The sequence below is a fragment of the Marmota flaviventris genome, chromosome 14, assembly GCF_047511675.1.
Source record: "Marmota flaviventris isolate mMarFla1 chromosome 14, mMarFla1.hap1, whole genome shotgun sequence".
Taxonomy (NCBI): domain Eukaryota; kingdom Metazoa; phylum Chordata; class Mammalia; order Rodentia; family Sciuridae; genus Marmota; species Marmota flaviventris.
Window position 1 is genome coordinate 39925671 of NC_092511.1, and position 23951 is coordinate 39949621.

At 36.1% G+C, this 23951-nt stretch overlaps 1 pseudogene; it reads right to left on the minus strand.

Annotated features, from left to right (window-relative positions):
- The window catches only part of LOC114092002 (large ribosomal subunit protein uL30m pseudogene), a 47326-nt pseudogene extending 23646 nt beyond the window's left edge, over nt 1–23680 (minus strand).
- Between the last annotated feature and the right edge of the window lie 271 nt (nt 23681–23951).

Below are 23951 nucleotides of genomic sequence, written 5' to 3' on the forward strand. Positions count from 1 at the left end.
TCACCACATTATTATCTATATCTCATCCACGTTTCAAGATCAAACTAAAGTTTCATCTCCTTTGTAAAACTGTCTCTTATGTTCCAATTTCAACTGCTCTCTGCACTCTATCACTAAAATTTGTTTGGATAGTATTTGTCCAAATCATTCATTTAGCAGTTAGAAATATCCTCCAATATGACATAACCTCTTTTCTTGAAAATGTTTTAAATCTTTAAATCAAGATCTCTCATGTTGATTTTCTCTCCTGCTTCCCAGGAGACCACAGATCTTTAAGAACAGGAATAATTTCTTCTATTAATTTTATTCCTCACAAAAACTAGCATAATTTTTCTGCACAATAAACATTTGTTTCTTTTTTATTATTTGAAAAAGTAGACAATGAAAGATAGTATATCAACAATCTGATAAATTATTCACTGAGAGCACAGAGAAGAGAAAAATCAATATACACAGAAGTAGTTTGGGAAATCTTTCAGGAATAGATAGAACTTGAACTAGGCCCTGAAAGATGGAAAAACTTGGAGAGAACATGCATCTTTGATGAGGCCTCTCAAGCCATCTAACCACCATGCAATTTTACTGTACCCTGTACAGAAGACACTGCTGCCTAAAGAAATGAACTGTCTGTCTCCCAAGGTAAAACCATGAATAATTATTAAATAGTTCAGCATCGACATTAAAGATGAGATTTGGGGCTTCAATGGTTTGCTAGTGAAATCATTAATATTATCATGAGTTCTCAGCCTAAGATAAATTGGGCTATGGAGTTAATAAAATTTAATCTGTTAAACTTTCCCTTCCTCCCTACTATTCCATTAGCTTTGCTGGAGGCTTGTGATTGTGTTTGAAAGAAAATCATGTTTTGCTTCAGGAACATGCATGAGTTTATCTGTGCTTTGCAAGGAAATGAAGAGATGAGAATATATGGTGTATCTTGCTATAAAAACCAATCACCTTTCTTTGGATGTGCATGCAATTCAGGACATCACGTCTTTGCCTCTGTTCTCTCTGCCTGCAGTGCCCTCTCTGACCACCTCCACTTCTACATACCTTTCTACCTCCACCCTGAGCAAAGTTGTCTTTTTTGAAGCAACCTATTCACTTTTCCAAGCCCAGCTCAATTACTTCTCATAAGCACTTCTTCACCCCTTTTAGTATAATAAATCCTTCAGTTAGCATTTTCAAGTAGCTTTATTAGAGGACTATATATTTTTCCCCCCAGGGATTTGGAATGATTCATCTTGGATAATCAGTGTCTATCATGTTTTTTGGCCATCTAGAAATGCTTCAAAATTTTTTGTTACTTGATTAACATAATGAATGGTAGAAGGAAAGAACATAAGTGTTTAGCCAGAATCTTAGCAAAGAAATCCATATTTCTAGAGTATATAATTTAAACTATAATCAAACTTTCTTATGGATGGATGAAGACATTTCACATTTTCTCTCATTATTTTAAAACTGAAATTGGATCTTAGATTCCATCTGTGTGGGACCATACTACAATACTATGCCATGGCATTAAGTATATAAGACACCATACTTTTTAAAAACTATACTAAATATATAAACTAAGCATATATTTCTAAATTTATTCTCAACAAATTTAGTTCACTTTGTGTGCACTAATAACTTTATTTCTAAAAGGGCACATTCAGAAATGGAGTATCTCAAGATACAATGAAAATCTCCTGTCATAACTGATATTTCACAAAATTGAGGAGATAGCTGCTCATACTGTCACAACTGATCAGTGTTTCACAAGTGAGGACCATTAGAATCTCTGGGAATAATTAATAAAATTTAAATAACCACCCAAGACCTCCAAGATTAGATCTTTAGGGGATAAGCCCAAGATCCTGCATTTTGATAAGATCTTCCTAGAATTCCCAAACACACTAATGTTCCCTTGGATAGCAGCATGACTTACTTCCTCATCTGTTTTTTAGATCTTTACTGGAAGTGTATGTAGTCTCCCTGTCACAATATTCTACTTTCCTTGTCCCCCTTTCCTCCCTTTATCCTTAGAACTATTAGCTGAAACTTTCTGTATACCACTCACTTATTTGTTTGCTGCCACCTCTCCACATAGTAACTAGGACATAAATTATAAAAGCAGGTAATTAAAAAAAAAAAAAACTGTTTTGTTCACTGCTATATGCCCAGTACCACATAAAGTCCTTGAACATTATGGTGTTCAATAAATACTTGTTAAATAAATAAATGAATCACTCCATCAAGTGTTTTTAGTTAATAAACTTATAATAGTAATATTTTAAATCTCTTTTTCTCCATTAAAAAATATCTCAAATCTACTTCTCCACATCCTCCCACCCCCGCAAAAAAAAAAAAAAAAAAAGAAAGAAAAATAGTTTGGATCCATAGATGAGAATTTCCTTGAAATATGCTTTATATCTGTTCTTTATACTATAATCCAGCAGGAAGCATTTTTTTTCTGTCTCTGCATCATCTTTGTATATTTAAACTCCAGGTCAAAGATTAGATGAGGATGAAAATAAAGGAGAAAATTCAAGAAGTGTCAGACTTAATGGTGGCAATAAATAATGTTTTGCTAAAAACTCCCTAAGAATAGATGGCACAGTCTATGTAGGAGTATGTAAATGATATGCAAATTAGAATCTAATTTTAATGCAAATGCATATGTGGTCCTCCTAACTATTTCCTGCACCTGGATAGAGCCCCTAGGAAAATTCTATTGGAGAGAAATGTGCTCTCAGCAACGTTTTAATGACTGGGTGGATTGGAGAGCAGTGGGTACCACACCTGGCATGCATTATAAGGTCTGCTAGTTACTACTAAAAACAAGCTCTTATCTATGCAATGCTACTTTGCAGCTTTCGTGAGCCCAGTTTCACTTACACATACCTTCACTGACCTATTCTATAAGGGGGTATGACGCTGCTTTGCCTCAGGCTCCTGGGCAGAGTTTGTAAGTTAACACATCATTTAAAGCAAGTAGTAGAGGATAGGAAGGCAGCAGAACACAACAGACACTAGTATGGCAATATGTAAATCAATGGATGTGTAACTGATGTGATTCTGCAATCTGTATATGGGGTAAAAATGGGAGCTCATAACCCACTTGAATCAAAGTGTGAAATATGATATATCAAGAACTATGTAATGTTTTGAACAACCAACAATAAAAAATTAAAAAAAAAATAAAAGCAAAAGAAGTAAAACAAAAAAAAAAAAGCAAGGTATATGTAACATTTGGGGGCCAGAGGTACTGCTAAATGTAAATTATCCCAACTCAGTGCTGTGGTTGCATTTCCTTATAAAACACCATCCAGCCTGAGTGAATAATTTGCATCCTACTAATAATAGGAGTTCTATAAAATGGAGAAAAAAAATGAGGATAAAATAGATATGGCCAAATAAGTTTGTCACTATTGTTGTTTTAAGGGCTTACTTAACAAAAGCAAAGTTGATAGAAGAAGTAAAGGCTAGAAGAAAATGTCTTAGTACAAAGACATGAAGGGAAGACAAAGGGACTAAATACTGTCTTGTGATAGCCCTGCATGATTTGTCCATCTATTTTGAGAATGACAGATAATAATGAAAGCAATACCATGTTATAATTCTATTTTTCTATAGTCCTTTATTGTTATTAATTATCTATTATTATCGATTATCTACCCAATTTTCTCCATTGATTTTTTTCTGTCACAATATGTAAAGTAGATAGGGTTTCATTACATACCCTATTTTATTAAAGATTTTTTGAGAGGGACACTATTTTCATTTTTAATTTTTTAACTGATTCGTAAAAACATAAAAATTGTACCTATTTCTATGGCACTATGTGATATTTCCATACATGTATAAGTTGTAATGTGCAATTTTTATAACTAAGACTATTGTTTCAGGCATCATGACCAGGTGCTTTAAAGGACCTTCCCATAGCAAGACACCACATATCACACAAGATACATGTCACGTGACATCACTGGTCTAACAGAAGTATCTTTTAATGTCCCCTTAAATTTATAAAGAACCTACCTGAGTGAGAGAGAGGGCTGAAGCCAGAGACAAATTTCAGATGGGAGAGGAAGGGGTTTTCCAGACAGCAAACACCAGAAGCACAGTTACTTTTAGAATACTGGGTTTTGAGCTAGTTGTGGGCTAAGGCAGCTTCCTGTACTATTTCAAGTCAAGGGAGATGTTGAGGTCATCCAGTTGCTAGGTAGAATCTTATTGCCGCCAGCAGACACAGAACTGAAGTGAATCTAAACCAAAGCTAGTCAGTGTGGCTTGAAGACTGACGACATCAGCAGCAGGCTAGAAACCCACACTCTTAGGCCCCAACCCAGATCTACTGAATTGTAATCTGTACTTTGGTAATTCCTCAGGTGATTCTTAGGAACATTGTAGTTTGGAAAGATTTGTTGTACAGAGAAATATAACCTTATATGGGTCCATCAAAAACTATTAGAATAAAAAAATGAGCTCACAGTACAGAGTACCAAGGACTTGGGAGTTGTGAATGAAAATCAATAGGGAGAAAAAAACAAACAAGAAGAGTTTGGATAGACCTCCTAAGACCACAGATTGTATGTGTGAAACATAGATTCCAGGCCAGATATGTATGATGAGCAGGCGGAAGAACATGGCAGGGAGTAAGCAAGCATAGAGGATTTAAAAATGAAACTCCAAAAAGTGAGAAATATATGGTAGTTCTCTTTTTAATCTCTTTATGAACCTCCATACAGCTTTCCATAGTGGCTGCATCAATCTATATTCCCACTCACAGTATATAAGCATTCCCTTCCTCAACATCCTTGCCAACATTTATTTCCTGGTTTTTGGTAACAGCCACAGTATTAGGACTGAGGGTATATCTTACACTGGTTTTGATTTGCATTTCCCCAAGTGGTTAATGATGTTGAACAACTTTTCACCCATTGACCATTTTTGTGTCCTCTTTGGAGAAATGTCTATTTAGGTCCTTTGCTCTTCTAAAAAATTGGGTTATTTGGTTGAGGGTTTGTAGCCTGAATTTTTGGTGTGATATCCAAAATATCCTTTTTCAAGGTCAATGTCAAGGAGCTTTTTCTCCAAGTTCTGTTCTAGGAAGTTTATGATCCAGCAATCCCTCTTCTGGGCATATTCCCAATAAAAATTAAATCACAACCTCCAAAGATATATGCACTTTCATGTTCTTTGAGTATTATTCATAATAGTCAAGATTTGGGAACAACCCAAGTGTCTGACAGTGGATGAACGGATAAAGAAATTGTGGTGTCCATATGTGTAATGGATTATTATTATTTAGTCATAAAAAAGAGATCCTGACACTTGCCACAACATATATAAAACTGGAGGGCATTATCCTAAGTGAAATAAGCCAGACACACAAAAAAATACTGTATGATCCCACTTATTTGTATACTCTGAAAACACTAGTCAAATATACCAAGACTGTGAATAAAACAGTGGTTGTTATGACTCAGTGGATGGGGAGAAATAAGAAAAAAGCCAGCCTCAGCAAAATGGAGGCTCTAAGCAACTCAGTGAGAGACCCCGTCTCTAAATGAAATACAAAAACAGGCTGTGAAAGTAGCTCAGTGGTTGAGTGACCCTGAGTTCAATCCCTGGTACCAAAAAAAAAAAAAAAAAAAATGACAGATTATAGCTCATGTACTTGCAATGCTGAAAAGAGATATTAGAAGCAATGACAAATTATTTAGCACCAATCAAATGTAATAAATCCACAAGTCTTCAAAAACTTGCATAGATACAAATTGGAATTAAGTCTCAGAATACCAAAAACAAACATTATCTTAAACAAACCCAGAGATAAAGGAGAGATCAATTAGGAAAGAAAAATAAATGATAGCAGATTTCCTAAGATAAAAATATGAAAAAATTAATATCAGTCAACTTGGAATTGTGAAGCCAGAAAAAACTATTCAAAAGAAAAGACTTAAATGCTTCAGAAAAAATTAAGTATAGAGACTTTCAGTGAACAAAAATAAAATCTGATTGTTATTGTGTTCCTTCACATTTAATAGGTCCCTTCATCTCTAATCATGGTCTTTGTTCTTTAAAACAAGTTTTTGCACATTGTAGACAAATGAGAGCATCATTTTTTAAAAATCACATTTACTATTGATCTTATTTCTCATCGTGGGAAACTTATTCCTAAGATCCAGCTTGGTCTATAGTCTATAATTCTTATAAGCATTTGCTTACAACTATGATCTTGACAGTTCTTTAAATTCTGATAGATCAGCCTGTGTCTAATTTGTGTTTAATCTGCATTACTTGTGTTTTATCCCACCAATGACCATAAATTTGTCACATTTAAAGTATTATCTAATTAGCAAGGCTTTGAATCCAGACTAATTATTCAGGAGTCCAAAATCTCCAGTGATCTCATTATCAAATGTATCGCACTTGGAGTTTAGGGTTGCCAGGAATGGTTCTGTTGTATGCCACTCCATATCTCTTTCTACTCTGATATCCACTGTTCTCATTAACTTGGGTTTTGTGTCTAATGAGTTTTGATCATTTCATAGCCAAGGCTACTTCCTTTTGTATGGGGCAAGTACCTTGCATTCCCTATGGCTGATTCTGTCTCAGGAGAGCTCAGAAGAATGAGATGTTGAACCCTTAGAGCAGAGATCTTCTTCATAGTGAAACCTAATCTTTCCTAGCAAGTACTGTCACACTGCAGGTAGGATGGAGGCGCTGGTTTGTGTCTCATACTACATTTGAAACCACTGCTTTCTTTGACATCTAGTGTCAGCTGCCAAAAAAGCCCTGGTCCATTTCACCAGATTCCTCAACTCATGGTGATTTTCTAGTAGAGGTTTCATTGTCTCTTACTCAAATTCAATCTCCTCAAAGAAAACCAAGTTCTCTAATAGGATTTATATAGGTTTAAGTACCATGTGAGGGACAAATTCAAGTTCTCTCCCACTCTGCTTATGCTCCATGAAAATTAAGTTAAGGGATTGGAATCTGTTTCCAAGTCCTACAATATTCCATAGCAGTTAAACCCAAGGATGTAGGTTTTGGCAAACCAGTGGAAGTTGGTTTGCCATAAAACACAGAGAATTTTACTAGGATATCAACAGCTTTCTGACTTTGACTTGAATTCTCTCCTAAATATTGGGACTTTGTGATTTCCAAATCCATTTCAAAGATAGGGAGAAACCCTAATATTGAAACTTTTCACCAACCTATGTCTATGTAAGCAATAAATCATTTTGTCTCATTTCAGTGGGCAACTTGACAGACTATGTGGTTTAAATGCATTTAGTTCTATTTAACACTATATCAGAGTTAATTGTCTCCTATGTTTTTATTATTATTATTATTATTATTATTATTATTATTATTATTATTCTGCTAGAAAAGAACCCTTGCCATCTACTCTGCCATTTTAATTGGTCACATGACTTCCCAGAATAAGAATACATTTCTCAGAATCAGTTTTTGCTAGGTATGGTCATTCAACTAAGGTCTGGCCCATGTAAGCCAAAGTGTTGTGGGCATTTAATAGACTCTTCCCTAAGAAATATTGTGCATGCCCTTCGTGTTCATCATGTCTTCCACTTTCACACAGATGACATGATCATGTCACCCAGCCAAACACAAGGCAGAAGAATCTGTGTCCTCAATACCATATCATGCCATATAAATCTTGGAGAACCAACCCAGACTTTTCTGTGAAAAAGAAATACACTCCTTACCTGTTTCAGCCACCGTTATTTGAGGGTTCCTCCTCCCCACACATTAACCAAATCCTAGCATCCTGTAAGCTTTGTGGAAGTGTCCTACTTGTGACTTGAAGTTCGAATTTCCTGATCTTACCAGCTCCACATCTCACTTCTCATTCCTTTTTCTCAATTGCTAGTGCTTTTGATCCTGAATCTTTCTCCACTTCTGCCATTGTTTCTTCCCTTCAATTTGAAATATGAGCCAGTCTTCCTAGGTCTCTGATTTCAGTGCACCTCCCGTATACAGGTTTTGTACTTTTTTCCCCTCCTCAGCTCAGTGATTCTATGAATATTCTTCCAGTTACCACCTGACCCCACTCAGTTCTGGGTCTCCTGTGCTCATAACACATTCCTTTGGGTTCATCTGGAGACACCATGCTTATTCAAGACACAGGTTTGTGTTCTCCACCTTCTCTCTCTGCATCAGGGAGAGTCTAGACTGTCCCTGCAGAAAAAGGCTTTCAAAAGTTTTTCTTTTTTTTTTTTTTCCTACTTCACCTTTCTACCTAGGACAGATGAAGGAACACAGGAAGAAACTCATTTCTATGCAAAGAGAATATATTGAAAGTACACAAATGAGTAATATGAAAGTAGCAAATTTTTTATCTGCCAAAAACATCTTTCCTCTGACTCATACTCCAGCTAAATACTTTGGAATGGTGGGAGGCTATTTCTGCTATGAAGCTGAATTGACCTTCTCTGGACACCTTCTCTGAGATACTTCTCAATTCTCCCATATAAATGTCTCTATTATTTTCAATAGCATCACTGGACAATAAAAAGGTATGCCCTTACCTCAGTCCCAGAACAGAATGTCCATTATCATTAATGATGATCATAACCTGAAAAAAGAGTCAATTGACCTCTTAGCATATGCCCTCAAGGTACATAATCAGGTTTCCCTAGGGATTTGGTATGCATTTGATAGGACAGGATTAATTCAGCATAAAAATATTCTCTGGCCTATTTGAACTTTTAAGTAGAATGCAAAATGACCTACTTTGACAATATATTTAACTTTTCTCACAGTAACTATTTTTTCTAACTCTTTGTTCATTACCTTGCCAAAGTGTTTATGTGAAAAGATTCTTAAACTCTTACATCTACACCTATACTGGAATGTGAATACTTTTTTTTTTAACACCACCATATTGTCAAGAAACAACCACAGCAGGAAATTAGTATTAGCAAGAAATTAAAGTGATTCTGAAATAAAGGCTTGAAGAAGCAAATTCTTAAAAATCCATTTGGCATAGATTTCTGATCTTATGGTAGGCCAGGACACTTAAAGAGGAAAGAGGCTATCCAGAGAGAAGAAAAATTATAAAATGGAAAAAATAAATGCTTCAAAAAGAATTAGGTTAAATTTTCGTTAACAAATCTAGCCATTCTATTAAATAATCAGAAAAAAATTGAAATGTTTACTAATTGTATTTACTTCTTAAGTCTCCAAATTAAAAAAATATTTTAAACAACCTATGAAAAGAAAAACATTTGAGTATGTTAACTTTAACTGGCATTGCTATGGTTTAATTTTGGTGAGTCTTCATCACATGCTTAAACAACTCTCCTACCTTGTATATGTTCTGATGATAGGAAAATCCAAAACTGGTCATTGTTTAATGTACTATATCTGCATTTTGTGTTTCTAACAAAATGGTGAGCATTTTGAAGGAGAAACACCTACATTTCTTTTGTACCACTTGCTGCATGTAGATCACTGTTAGATCCTTGACAAATTATGAACTTGATAAATTATATTTATGATAATGTAGTATAATGGTAGTTTTAAAATACAAGGATCCAGATCCTTGAACTATATCATGAGTCAGTCTACCATAAACATAGTGTTATCTATACAACATTAAAATACTCAGACATATTAAGGGTAAAATTATTGCAAATAATTATCTGGCACTAGTGACAAAAAAAAAATAATGGTAAAAGGCTGGATTTTAAATACACAAGGTTTTTACTTGAAAATATAAAGCTGTGTTTATTTACAACTCTTGTTGTCATTACTCATTTCTTCAAAAACTTCTTTATGAACAAAGAACCAAGAAAAATTACAACACTAGCCAATAACAACCAAAGGATGCATAAAACTTTGAAAAGATAATTTAGACAATGACAATGTATATTAATTTCAGATATTTCTAGTGGCAGAGTGGGAAGCTATACCTTAAATAAAGAAACCTGTTCTGATATAAGCAAACTGGGTTTTACTCAGTTATTTCTGCAGGAGAGAATGTAAGGAATCAATTCTGAATTAGCATCTCATTACAGGAAATGAATGCACAATTCTGATTATTTTTGGATTTAACCATAAATCCTTAGAATGGTATAGAAATGGGAGAGTGAGTCTTTGAATTGCTTCACTTAAGATAAGCACTTATGCAACTAGGTGAGGTTCTGAGCAAAGAAGGAAGTGCTATGAAAGTCAAAAGAATATTCTGCATTTCTAATTGCAAAACTGATAATGAGGGGTGGTTTTAACAGTTCTCAGTCACCCCCGGTTGTGGCTGTCTTTGGCCAGGACAAAGGCTTGGCCTCAAAAGCAGTCTCATTTCTGTTTTACAGCTCTGTTGTGATCCCTGAGATAATCAATCTCAACAAACATCGAAAACAGTTTAGAACCAAGGCTGGGTTTGATCACTTGCTTCTTTTATTAAAGGATAAGGTTTTTTTTTTGACAATCTGATGTGATAATGGCTGCACAGAAGCATTTCAGACAGCAGGTGCACAGGTGAAGCCTGGACAGGTCTAGTAGGAAGTCTAAAGTTACTAGATTTGTTGTTGTCACATGGGTGAGATAAACTCATTCTTTTTCACTGTCATGACTAAAAGCTCTGATTAGAACAATCGCAGAAAAAGAAAAATTTATTTGGGGGCCACCAATTTCAGAGGTCTCAGTTCATAGACAGCCAGTTCCATTCCTTGGGGTTCAGGGTAAGGCAGAACATCATGACAGAAGAACATGGCAGACGGAAGTGGCTTACATGATGATCAGAAAGCAGAGAGGGAGAAAGACTACACCCGCCAGATTTAAAATATATACCCCAAAGGAACACCTCCATTGTCCTACCTCCTCTAGCCGCAACCCTACCTGCCTATAGTTACCACTCAGTTAATCCTGTCAGGGAATTAATTCATTAATTGGGTTAAGACTTTCATAACCCAATCACTTCTCTAAAACTCCTTACATTGTCTCACACATGACATTTTGGGGAATACCTCACATCCAAACTATAATAGGATCTATGAAAGCATTATTTAAAATTTCAAGAAAGATTAACAATAAATTTTTCATCACTATTCCAATGGTGTGACCCTCATTGTATAGAAATTGTTGCCTAGAAGATATACATAAAAATTGAATCAGTATTTCCACTGAGTAATTCTCCAGAATAGCCTTTAGTGTCTTCATTTTATAAATTTATATGCACATGCCTCAATGAGACATTGTTCAAAGAGAAGTCAAGGATCTTGGATTCCTCTCCGACAATTACATCGCAGACACAATTAAGTTACAGTGAGAGAAACAAGTGTAGGTTGAGGTTTATGTAAAATAGCATTCACTGCATTGGGGCGTGGCTGCCATATTCCTTAACAATGTGTGTCAGTTGTCTTTTCCTTGAAGAAAGAAAATTCCCTGGATGTAAGTGAATAATTCCTATTATGTGGAATTGAAAATTGATAAGGAAAATAGTGAACTAGAAAGAATAACCCCGAATAGTTCCTAGCCCTGTTGTATCACCAACCATGTGGATAGAATCCTAATTATATTTGGTAGAAATATGTTGTTGTTTTGGGTCCTGACTTTTATATTATCAAAGGTTAACGTTCATGGGGATATTTCAGGTACTCAAAGCTTTCAATGGCAGGTAGTGACTCTCTGAAGTGATTAGGGAAATGCAAACTAGATTTATTTTTACACGAGGATCAAATGGTTGGTGGAAAATGCAATAGTAAGTAAGGTGTAGGGCTGTATTTATGATCTGAGATTCAAACAATAAAGTTTGCTAATGCCCTAGTATCCCATTTAGACAAAAGAGATCTATGGCAATCAGTGCAAGAAATAGAGTTCATGTGTAAACAATAATGCTCTGCAGAGCTGTGTAATGACACTCGCAGTAAAAAAGGGTACTCAGACAACAGAAAGATTGTGTAGGATAGCCAAGGTAGGAAACTTTAAAATTATGTTGCTTTATTGGCTTTGTCTTGTCCAAGAAATAAAAGCACAACAAACAGAAACTATTTATATCCCATTAAATATAGTAATTATATGAAGCCCATGTGAAAGTAGTCAGAATGATCCTAAAGGTTTGGATCTCATGAATGCTCCATCTTTGTACTTTTGCCAGGGTTATTTTGTGAGCAGGCAAAGCACACACTAGATATCCTTTATCATTTTTTCCAAAATGCCCCACCAGCTTTGAGATAATGACTACATATAGGGTCTTAGAAAATTTCCTCTTAACATCCTCTGACATTACAAGAACAGAGATTATATTTAAGTAACTGATATCCAGATGTTTTTTGATATTTATATTAATAATATTAGGATAAAATGTGGACATTATATAGTAGCCTTTTATAATTTCTGCAAAAGCTTGTTTCTCAGGCGTATCAAAGGAGAAAACACTTTTTAAAGGTAACCTTGGTATAATGATCAGTCAGTGAGTTTTCTTTAGTATCTAGGTTACCTGTCTTTGAGTTTCCACTTTTATAGATGCTAATTTGTTTGACACCTTTAGGATGTCCCGAAGTCCTTGACCTGTTGACAGTTTTCTATAAAGGTCCTGTCTGAAATTAGAAAATCTAGCTGTTTCCAAAGTATCTTAATTTAATGAACAATTCCAAATACATTTCTATTGTCTGTGTGTTTATTAACTCTCTTGACCTTGGAGAATCATGATGCCTTAGGGAGCAATGAGTTCTGCCATTTGGTCCATTCAGTCTCTGATAAGAGATCATATTCTAAGTGTGAATTAAGGGTCATGCTGATAATTCCCATTTTTGCCTTTAGATAATATTAATCAACAAACATAGGTAAATAGGGACTTTCTAAGGGAATTTCTAAGCATGCCACAAGTCATGAACAATTTTCAATTATAACAAAGACAGAACACAGGGAAAGACAGGTCATCATTTAAAAACTTTATAAGTGATGACCTATCTAAGACAAAGCTTATATACTGAGAGACTCCAATCTAATGATACCTTATATTTGTCAGTTCTTAGGACTGGTTTTGATCACAAATTTATTAGACTAATAAACATTGTCCATTCTTATGTTCTTTATCCAGGTAGAGAAAAATATTATTCATGATAGACAATTAAAAACAATGATGAGGAATATAATTTTACCCATGATTTTTGGTAAGATACATTAATTTTCTATTACTATATACCAAACCATCACAATACATGTTGATTTTAAGTGACAATATATTTGTTTCCTTAAAATTTCTATGCATTAGGGATCTGGGTATGGCTTAGAGAAATGCCTCTGATTGGCAAGGTTGTAATGAAGCTGTTCATACATTATTTCTGTTATACTCTACTAACTAGAAACAAATGACTAGACCAGTCCATACTCAATAGGAAGGAATTATACAGAGAGTGAACACTAGGAGACGGGAAAAATTTGCAGTCAATTGTGGAATTTCCTACTATAATTTCCTCTGACCACAGTGATTTCCATCTCTTCCATATGAAAAATATACTCACTTTCTTCCGAAGTCCCCATAGGTGGTATCCCAGTATGGTATCAGTTTAAAGTTCAGAATACATCATCTAAATCAGGTCTAGGGCAGATAAAGCTCCTCCCAACCTTTAAGACTAAACAGATAAATTATGGCCCCTTCCTCATATCCAATATACAATGAAGAAAGAACAAAGGATAGTTGTTATAAATATTCTAATTCAAAAAGGGGTGGGGGTGGGGAATGAGAGTGGCTTTTTGTTCCATACAAACAATTCTTGGAGTCAACCAACAGAATGTTGGAATTCCCATGGATCTCATTTTCACTCTCTAGGTTCTTGTTTCCTCTTTCTGAGTCATCTTTTATTTATTTATTGTTTAATCAAAGCTAACATGTGTTTTCAGATGAATATTTTTCTTGGTCTACTTCCTACTAGTAATATTTGGGGACCCGATCTCTTAATTTGTGCTATGTCCATTTCAATCCAAGTTGGGTGTGTTTCTATTGATATAATTCATTACAAATTTTTATGAGTATCCTATAAATCTCATTGGCATTTATTCCCTTAGTAAAAAGTCACACACATAAATATGTTCAAGCCTTCCTGCCACTCCCTGTAATTGAGAGGATCTGTGAGGCACACACTTAATCTCTCTGTAGGGTCTTTTGTGTGAGTGAATAGTGTTCTAAGATCTCTCTTTCTCTTAATTTGAGCTTCTAACAAGAGATGATTCACACTACCTTGGTTTCATTTCCAGGTCATGTTTTCCTGGCAGCAACCTGGATTTAATTTTTTCTCAAGATATATTTCTTAATTTTAATATCATCCGCCATCTGGAATAGGTTGAAAATTTACCAAAAAAACCCAAGTCCTGAATCCCTTTGTTTAATGTTCCTTTCCTCAATTTATCTCTTTCCCTTCCCAGATTACTAGAAGTAGCAAGAAGCAGCCTGGCAGTACCTCCAAGTACTTGGCTTGGCAGTCTCCTTAGCTAGATCATCCAGTTCATAAAGCACGTTTTCAGCTTTCCATGCTACTACAGCAAGAGTGTTGCCAAGACAGCTATGATTATACAACGAGTAGACAACTCTCCCACCTCTGGTCTCCAATACTTCCTCCTGAAGCCTCACTGTAGTACCTTCAAAGTCCCTGTTTCTACCAACAGAGTTCAAGGCACCATTACACTTTCACAAATTGGGGCTCCTCAAAGCCCCAGTTCTAGTTCTAAAACCTACCCTTTCATTTCAGAGTTTCATAAGACAGCAACTCCACTCTCAGGTACTTCATTGTTTTGCATCATTTACCTATTAATATATAACATATCACCCTCCAAAATCAGCAGCAAAAAAACAGCGAAATGTTATCTTACAGTTTTCATGAGCCAGAATCCAGGCGCCTCTGATGTAACCTCCCTAAGAAAAATTGCTGTAGAATCATCTTCTGAAGCTCCAGTCATTCCAAGGCTCAAGTGGAGGAGGATATATTTCCAAGTTCATTGGAGTGGCTGCTGGCAGCCCTCAGGCTCTGCCCGGTTTGCTCACAGGAGACCTCATTTCCTTGGCTCCTGGGCTTCTTCTCAGGGGAACTCACAAAAGCCAGCTGGCTTCACTTAGAATTGAGAAGGAGAATCCTACATCTCTCAAGAAATAGAGGTGTTTTACAACAGCAAAAGAAGTAGAAGGCAAGAAATAATTAAAATCAGAGCTGAAATTAATGAAATCGAAACAAAAGAAACAATTGAAAAAATTGACAAAACTAAAAGTTGGTTCTTTGAAAAAATAAACAAAATCGACAGACCCTTAGCCATGCTAGTGAAGAGAAGAAGAGAGAGAACTCAAATTACTAGCATACGGGATGAAAAAGGCAATATCACAACAGACACTTCAGAAATACAGAAGATAATCAAAAATTATTTTGAATCCTTATACTCCAATAAATTAGAAGATAGTGAAGGCATAGATAAATTTCTTAAGTCATATGATCTGCCCAGATTGAGTCAGGAGGATATAGACAACCTAAACAGACCAATATCAATTGAGGAAATAGAAGAAACCATCAAAAGACTACCAACTAAGAAAAGCCCAGGACCAGATGGGTATACAGCAGAGTTTTACAAAACCTTTAAAGAGGAACTAATACCAATACTTTTCAAGCTACTTCAGGAAATAGAAAAAGAGGGAGAACTTCCAAATTCATTCTATGAGGCCAACATTACCCTGATACCTAAACCAGACAAAGACACTTCAAAGAAAGAAAACTACAGACCAATATCTCTAATGAACCTAGATGCAAAAATCCTCAATAAAATTCTGGCGAATCGGATACAAAAACATATCAAAAAAATTGTGCACCATGATCAAGTAGGATTCATCCCTGGGATGCAAGGCTGGTTCAATATACAGAAATCAATAAATGTTATTCACCACATCAATAGACTTAAAAATAAGAACCATATGATCATCTCGATAGATGCGGAAAAAGCATTCGACAAAGTACAGCATCCCTTTATGTTCAAAACTCTAGAAAAACTAGGGATAACAGGAACACACCTCAATATTGTAAAAGCAATCTATGCTAAGCCTCAGGCTAGCATCATTCTGAATGGAGAAAAACTGAAGTCATTCCCTCTAAAATCTGGAACAAGACAGGGATGCCCTCTCTCTCCACTTCTGTTCAACATAGTTCTCAAAACACTGGCCAGAGCAATTAGACGAAAGAAATTAAAGGCATAAAAATAGGAAAAGAAGAACTTAAATTATCACTATTTGCAGGTGACATGATTCTATACCTAGCAGACCCAAAAGGCTCTACAAAGAAACTATTAGAGCTAATAAATGAATTCAGCAAAGTGGCAGGATATAAAATCAACACGCATAAATCAAAGGCATTCCTGTATATCAGCGACAAATCCTCTGAAATGGAAATGAGGACAACCACTCCATTCACAATATCTTCAAAAAAAATAAAATACTTGGGAATCAACCTAACGAAAGAGGTGAAAGACTTATACAATGAAAACTACAGAACCCTAAAGAGAGAAATAGAAGAAGATCTTAGAAGATGGAAAAATATATCCTTTTCATGGATAGGCAGAACTAACATCATCAAAATGGCAATATTACCAAAAGTTCTCTATAGGTTTAATGCAATGCCAATCAAAATCCCAACGACATTTCTTGTAGAAATAGAGAAAGCAATCATGAAATTCATATGGAAAAATAAAAGACCCAGAATAGCAAAAACAATGCTAAGCAGGAAGTGTGAATCAGGCGGTATAGCGATACCAGACTTCAAACTATACTACAGAGCAATAGTAACAAAAACAGCATGGTACTGGTACCAAAACAGGCGGGTGGACCAATGGTACAGAATAGAGGACACAGAAACCAATCCACAAAACTACAACTATCTTATATTTGATAAAGGGGCTAAAAGCATGCAATGGAGGAAGGATAGCATCTTCAACAAATGGTGCTGGGAAAACTGGAAATCCATATGCAACAAAATGAAACTGAATCCCTTTCTCTCGCCATGCACAAAAGTGAATTCAAAATGGATCAAGGAGCTTGATATCAAATCAGAGACACGCCGTCTGATAGAAGAAAAAGTTGGCTACGATCTACATACTGTGGGGTCGGGCTCCAAATTCCTCAATAGGACACCCATAGCACAAAAGTTAATAACTAGAATCAACAAATGGGACTTACTCAAACTAAAAAGTTTTTTCTCAGCAAAAGAAACAATAAGAGAGGTAAATAGGGAGCCTACATCCTGGGAACAAATCTTTACTCCTCACACTTCAGATAGAGCCCTAATATCCAGAGTATACAAAGAACTCAAAAAATTAGACAATAAGAGAACAAACAACCCAATCAACAAATGGGCCAAGGACCTGAACAGACACTTCTCAGAGGAGGACATACAGTCAATCAACAAGTACATGAAAAAATGCTCACCATCTCTAGCTGTCAGTGAAATGCAAATCAAAACCACCCTAAGATACCATCTCACTCCAGTAAGATTGGCAGCCATTATGAAGTCAAACAACAACAAGTGCTGGTGAGGATGTGAGGAAAAGGGTACACTTGTACATTGCTGGTGGGACTGCAAATTGGTGCAGCCAATTTGGAAAGCAGTATGGAGATTTCTTGGAAAGCTGGGAATGGAGCCACCATTTGACCCAGCTATTCCCCTTCTCGGTCTATTCCCTAAAGACCTAAAAAGAGCATGCTACAGGGACACTGCTACATCGATGTTCATAGCAGCACAATTCACAATAGCAAGACTGTGGAACCAACCTAGATGCCCTTCAATAAACGAATGGATAAAAAAATGTGGCATTTATACACAATGGAGTATTACTCTGCATTAAAAAAATGACAAAATCATAGAATTTGCAGGGAAATGGATGGCATTAGAACAGATTATGCTAAGTGAAGCTAGCCAATCCCTAAAAAACAAATGCCAAATGTCTTCTTTGATATAAGGAGAGTAACTAAGAACAGAGTAGGGACCAAGAGCATGAGAACAAGATTAACATTAAACAGGGATGAGAGGTGGGAGGGAAAGGGAGAGAGAAGGGAAATTGCATGGAAATGGAAGGAGACCCTCAGGGTTATACAAAAGTACATACAAGAGGAAGTGAGGGGAAAGGGAAAAATAATACAAGGGGGAGAAATGAATGACAGTAGAGGGGGTAGAGAGAGAAGAGGGGAGGGGAGGGGAGGGGAGGGGGGATAGTAGAGGATAGGAAAGGCAGCAGAACACAACAGACACTAGTATGGCACTATGTAAATCATTGGATGTGTAACTGATGTAATTCTGCAATCTGTATATGGGGTAAAAATGGGAGTTCATAACCCACTTGAATCAAAGTGTGAAATATGATATATCAAGAAATTTGTAATGTTTTGAACAACCAACAATAAAATTTTTTTTTAAAAAAAGAACAACAACAACAAAAAAGAAATAGAGATGTTTTAAAACATAATCGTGGAAGGGGTATTGTTTCACCTTTGCCATATTCTGAAAATTAGAATCAGAGAATCATATCTAGTTGCCATGTTCACTGGAATAGGATTCCACAAGGACTGGGAGATGGGGATCATTGGGAACAATTGAGGGTCTCCCTACCACAAAGACAAATCTGCCTAGAATAAAGAAACCTGCAATAGGCGAAGTCTAATTTTTCCAGAACAAAATAAACTCAAAGCTCTGGAACATTAACAAAATCAGAGTAAGACTGAACATGTGACTCATCTCTCTATTGTGATTCAGGAACCTTGAGATCAACAGATGCAAATGTCCTTGAAAGATAAGTATCCTAAGTAGAGCAAGGTGAGGGGTCTCAGCTGAATTGTATTGAGTCTTCAAATTGTAAAAAGCTCCCTCCATAAATAAAGAAATCTGTTATGATATAAATAAAGTAAATTTTATTGATTTCCTGCAGCAAGGTAAAACCACCACAAAGACAATTCTGATGTGGAAACTCAGTAGGGGAAGCAGATGCAGTTTTTTGTTGTTAAGGGTTAGACTTAGAGGTCATTAGGAGGGGGTATTAGAAGTGGGATGAAGTCTTTGAATTGATTGATGTGGGGCAAGGTTTTGAGAAAATATGTGTTGTGCAAGTTATAAAACATTCTGCAATTACAGTCAGATAAGTATGGGGGTGGTTGTTCCAGTTTTTAATAGCAACCACTTAATTTAAGACACGTTAATAATATCATTGCTGAATTTAATATATTGCTTTAGTCCAAATATCTTGTATTTATACTGTGAAATAAAAATGGAAATGTGACTAGGGAGCTCATTGCCTAGTGTTTAAATTCAAATATTAAAATGACCCGTAGTATGCTTCAAAAATATTTTTAGACCATGAAGCAAGAACCTATGTTTAAATCCAGCTCTACAACTCCTGAAATACATAACGTTGATCAAATTGCTTTCACCTATGTATGCCTCAGTTGTATGTTTAAAATTAGAGATAAAAATATCACCTGTACTGTATACAGTAGTTTTGAGGATTAAATGAGTTGCCGTGTGCAGATCTCTTAGAATACTGCCTGGGACATAGTTAAGAAGTAAATAAATGGTAATGGTTGTGATTATTATGATGATGATAATGTCTAATTGCTCATGTAAAAAGAAGTACTTTCTAAGTTTTTTATTTTTTTTACCTACCCTCACATATGATAAAATCAAACTAACAACAAAACATAGTTGTCCCTCAGTATGCCTTAGGGACTGGTTCCAGGACCCCCATGGATATTAAAATCCTATGATTCTCAAGTCACTACACGAAATGGTAAAGTTTGTGCCTATATTCTATGCACACCCTTCCACATAGTTTATTTCTTGATTACTTATAATATGTAATACAGCTGTCATGCTGTATTTTTTTAGTTAATAATTACAAGGAAAAATGAATGTATGTATTCAATACAGATACTTTTTCCCCCCAAATGTTTTCAATCAGCAATTGGTTGAATCCACACATGCAGAACCTGCAGATATAGAGGGCCGACTGCATATCCTGACAGAAAAGAGCATCCAAGTACTTGTTACCTATAGAAGTTGTATGAGTAGCTTCAGTTTTGCATTGGCAGTTCCAGTATGGGGTGAATTCATCTTTGGGTTGCTAGCCCTAACTATACTTGAATGTAGTTTTCCAGCCTTCAGGGTTGAAATTTATAACAAAGCAGACCAAATAGCTATGCCTGCCTCTTTAAAACTTCATCTTTCTCTTAGGCACTCAGGGGTTTTCGTGTATTCTAGCAAGTCTTTACTTATTAACAGATGCCTTCTATTAATTTGTGGAGAAAATTAGATATTATGATAGCTAATGCCCAAACCTTATAAGCTGTATCTCCAGAAACTTGATAGAAAAATCTCACTTCTTTGCCTGTCCTCTTCAATTTTTCATCCAGAAATGCTGTTTCTAGTGTGATATCACAGTCAGTAAATTTTTCACTTCAGGTCTTGGCAAGAAGCCAGGTGGTTTTAAAGTCACTTGCTCAGGCAAAAGAAGAATGGTACATTTGGAGTGGAAGTATCCTGGAGGGCATTGCTGCAATTAGATAGATGAATGACCCTGGGTTTTAATTAGAATACTAGGTACACACTCCATATCGTTATTCTAAGAAACTGCACTCATAGAATGAGGTAGTGTAATACTACTGAGTCAATATCCTGCAGATCTGTAAGCACAGTTTCTAGGCAGGAGCCACCTTAATTCTATTTATTTATACCTTTACTATTCTTAATAGACAAAATCACTCTAGATTAACCCTATAGGACAGTTGTATAATTAAATTAATTTTAAAAGTCAGTCAGAGGAAGGAAAAGAATGAACATTATAAAGATGGATATTAATGTCTTTTCTTTTATCTCCTGTGCCCAGTAATAATGTCATTACCTTGTTCTTCTTAACATAGAACCTATGTTCTTAAAAAAAAGAAAGAAAGAAAAAGAAACTAATAGCTATCTTGCAAACTTCCTTCATAGTACATGTTTATAAAATTAAAACAAACATTATTTTTTATCTCCATTTCAAGATTGCAAAGCAAATCTGGAAACAAGTTCATAAATATAAAGACTTGTGGGCAAAATGCAATAACAAATCACATGAAAATAATTTTTTTTTCATAATAAAACTACTCCTGTGTTTGCATTCATTCACTAACCCATTCCATCATTCACTGAACAAGTGGTTTGGGGGCATTTTTTGTTTGTTTTTTACCAGTGCTTGAACCCAGGGTTGTGTAACTACAGAGCCATATTCCCAACCCTTTTAATATTTTATTTTGAGGCAGGGTCTCTCTAAATTGCTTAGGCCCTTGCTAAATTGCTGAGGCTGGCCTTGAATTTGCAATCCTCTCAACTCAGCCTCCAGAATTTCTGGGATTACAGGTGCGCACCAGGTTTGAACAAGTAGTTTTTTGGATAATGTGTCTTTACTGAATATATAGAAGGCACTATGAAAGATTGTAGAAATATAAAGGGAGATAGAACATGATCTACATATTCAACAGATGATTTTGAGAGAAAGAGAATTAAATATTAAAAAGATGAACAATACCACGAAGCAAATTTCATGTCCATCTACTGGGCTTCTTAGACAAGCAATGAAGAAGTGTTCCTTTCTGTGCCTGTCCCTATGGATAAGGTTTGTTCAATACACAGCTGCTTTGACTTTCTGAGAGACCTCGAGATTCAACAGAGGTGCATCCGTTGGATATCTGGAGCAGAATTACAGGGTTTCCTTCTGGGGTGTTTATCACACTAATCATTCAAGCCAGGTCTTTCAAAACTCCTCTTGAAAAAGTTCTGAATTTTCTGCCAATTTAGGCCTCAGACAACGTTACAACACTCATTCCATTTTCCGTAACCTGAACTACCTCTACTTTCTTGCCCTAATATTCTGACTTTGGTATTTACTGGAGACACTGCTTTCCTTGCAATCATCAGAAACCAGAACTGCCAATTTTTTTATAATACTAGTGAGTGCTTGTTAAAAACTCTTCCTAGAAACATTAGCATCTTAGTATGTTCAGCCTATCACAAAATACTGCTGACTTAATGATTTATAAACAATAGAAATTTATTTTTCATAGTGAGGAAGTCTAAGATGGAAGCACGGGAAGATCTGGTGTTTGGTAAGAGCTTGTTGCTCATGTCTTCTCAGTGTAACCTCATAGAGGAAAAGGTAAGAGTCATTTGGACTTCCTTTATGAGAGGATTATAGGGAATAGTAAAATTTTTTTCCTACTAATATTTCTCACAACAACACACTTCCTATCACCAAAATGTGAATTTTCCCCACATGGATCAATTGTCCAACATCAGCTGGGTGCTTTACTATTCATTTTAATCCTGCCACTAACTAGAGTTACAACAGGTTCCACCACTGAGGTCTCAGTTCCACAAAGCTGCTTCCCACATTCGGTGCTAATTTCAAGTCCCAGATTGCTTCTGACCATTGGACTATTTAGCAGAGGTTCTCACACCCACTCCAGTTCAGTTAGAACAGCTCTAACAACTCACAAAAGCATTTTACTTACATTTACTGGTTTATTATAAAGGGAATTACAAAGAATACAAACAGGTGAAAAGTTTGCCATGGGCAAGTTATGTGGGAAAGGTAAATTTTCATGTCTCTCTGGTCCCCACCATCTGCTAGCAACCCTGTGCATTCAGCAACACAGAAACTCTCCAAAACCCTGCACTTTGGGCTTTTTGTTTTTGTTTTTTGTTTTACTTTGTTTTGTAGATTTCCTTATATAGGCATGATTAATTAAATTACTGGCCTTTGCTAACCAACTAAGCCTTTAGCCCCTCTCCAGTCCCCTAATACCAATGGATAAAGCTGAAAACTCCAAACTTCTAATCATATGAATGGTTCCCATATCAATCAAGCCCCATCCAAAGACTATCCAGGAGGCCCCCAGCCAACAGTAATCTCATTAGTATACAAAAAGAGATATCACTTTCAGAGTCTGTATGTTTAGAAATGGGGCAGAGATCAAATGTATATATTTCTTATCATGTTTTAAGCACTAATCCCATTCATGAAAGTTCTTCCCTTGTGACCTAATTGTCTCCCCAAGGTTCCACCTCATCACTTTATGGGTTATGATTTCAATATATGAATTTCAGAGGGACACAAACATTGAGATAAAAACACTTGCAAAGCAAGGCACAATATGAATATTATTATTTTTCCATTTTAGTTGTGTCACCAACAAAATGCTGGGCCCTTATATGAGAGAGAGTGTCTCATGGTAGGATGATTGTCTGCTCCCTTCAGGAAGCCAGTAATTAAGCCAAAACTGGAAGTCAACACACAAGCCTCATTCAATGATCAAACAGTGGAGAAACAGGAGTCTACCATAGGAGTCAACTTCTCAACCCACTGGGGTTTGTGGTGTCATAGGGAAAGAATATGGTTACTTACCTGTCCTCCTACCCCACCCTAAATGATCTCACCACCAAAGTTCCTCCCATGACCTGGCTCTGACTCCAGCCCCCCAAAAGGGCTCACCAAAAGTAACTAACTCTTCCCATGGCTTGGCTCTGCCAAGGCTATTTATATAAAGCCAAAAGCCTTGTGGCCCATAGCCATTTTACCCTGAAATGAGCTACATCAGGTGTTTGGCCAATTGATCCCCGCTCTGAATAAAGAAGAGCTTGCTGATCTGAGGTCTGCTCCCCACCTCCAACATCGATGCACCTTGAGCTTACAATAGGTCCAGGGCAACAGAAAGAAGGGGGAGGTATATAAATCAGGTGTTTGGGAAGTTTTCTAGATTGCAGGCACCACCTCTTTTCTTTGCTTATCTGACCTTCCTGGTTGCTGCCATGGTGATTGTAAACTATCTTGGCCCTGCGGGGTATGGCATTCAGCCCACAAATAGTAGTAAAGTTTGAGGTCTATTAGAGGTCAACTGGCAGTCATCTTGCACCCAGATGCTTTTAACCATAAAGAACTTCTAA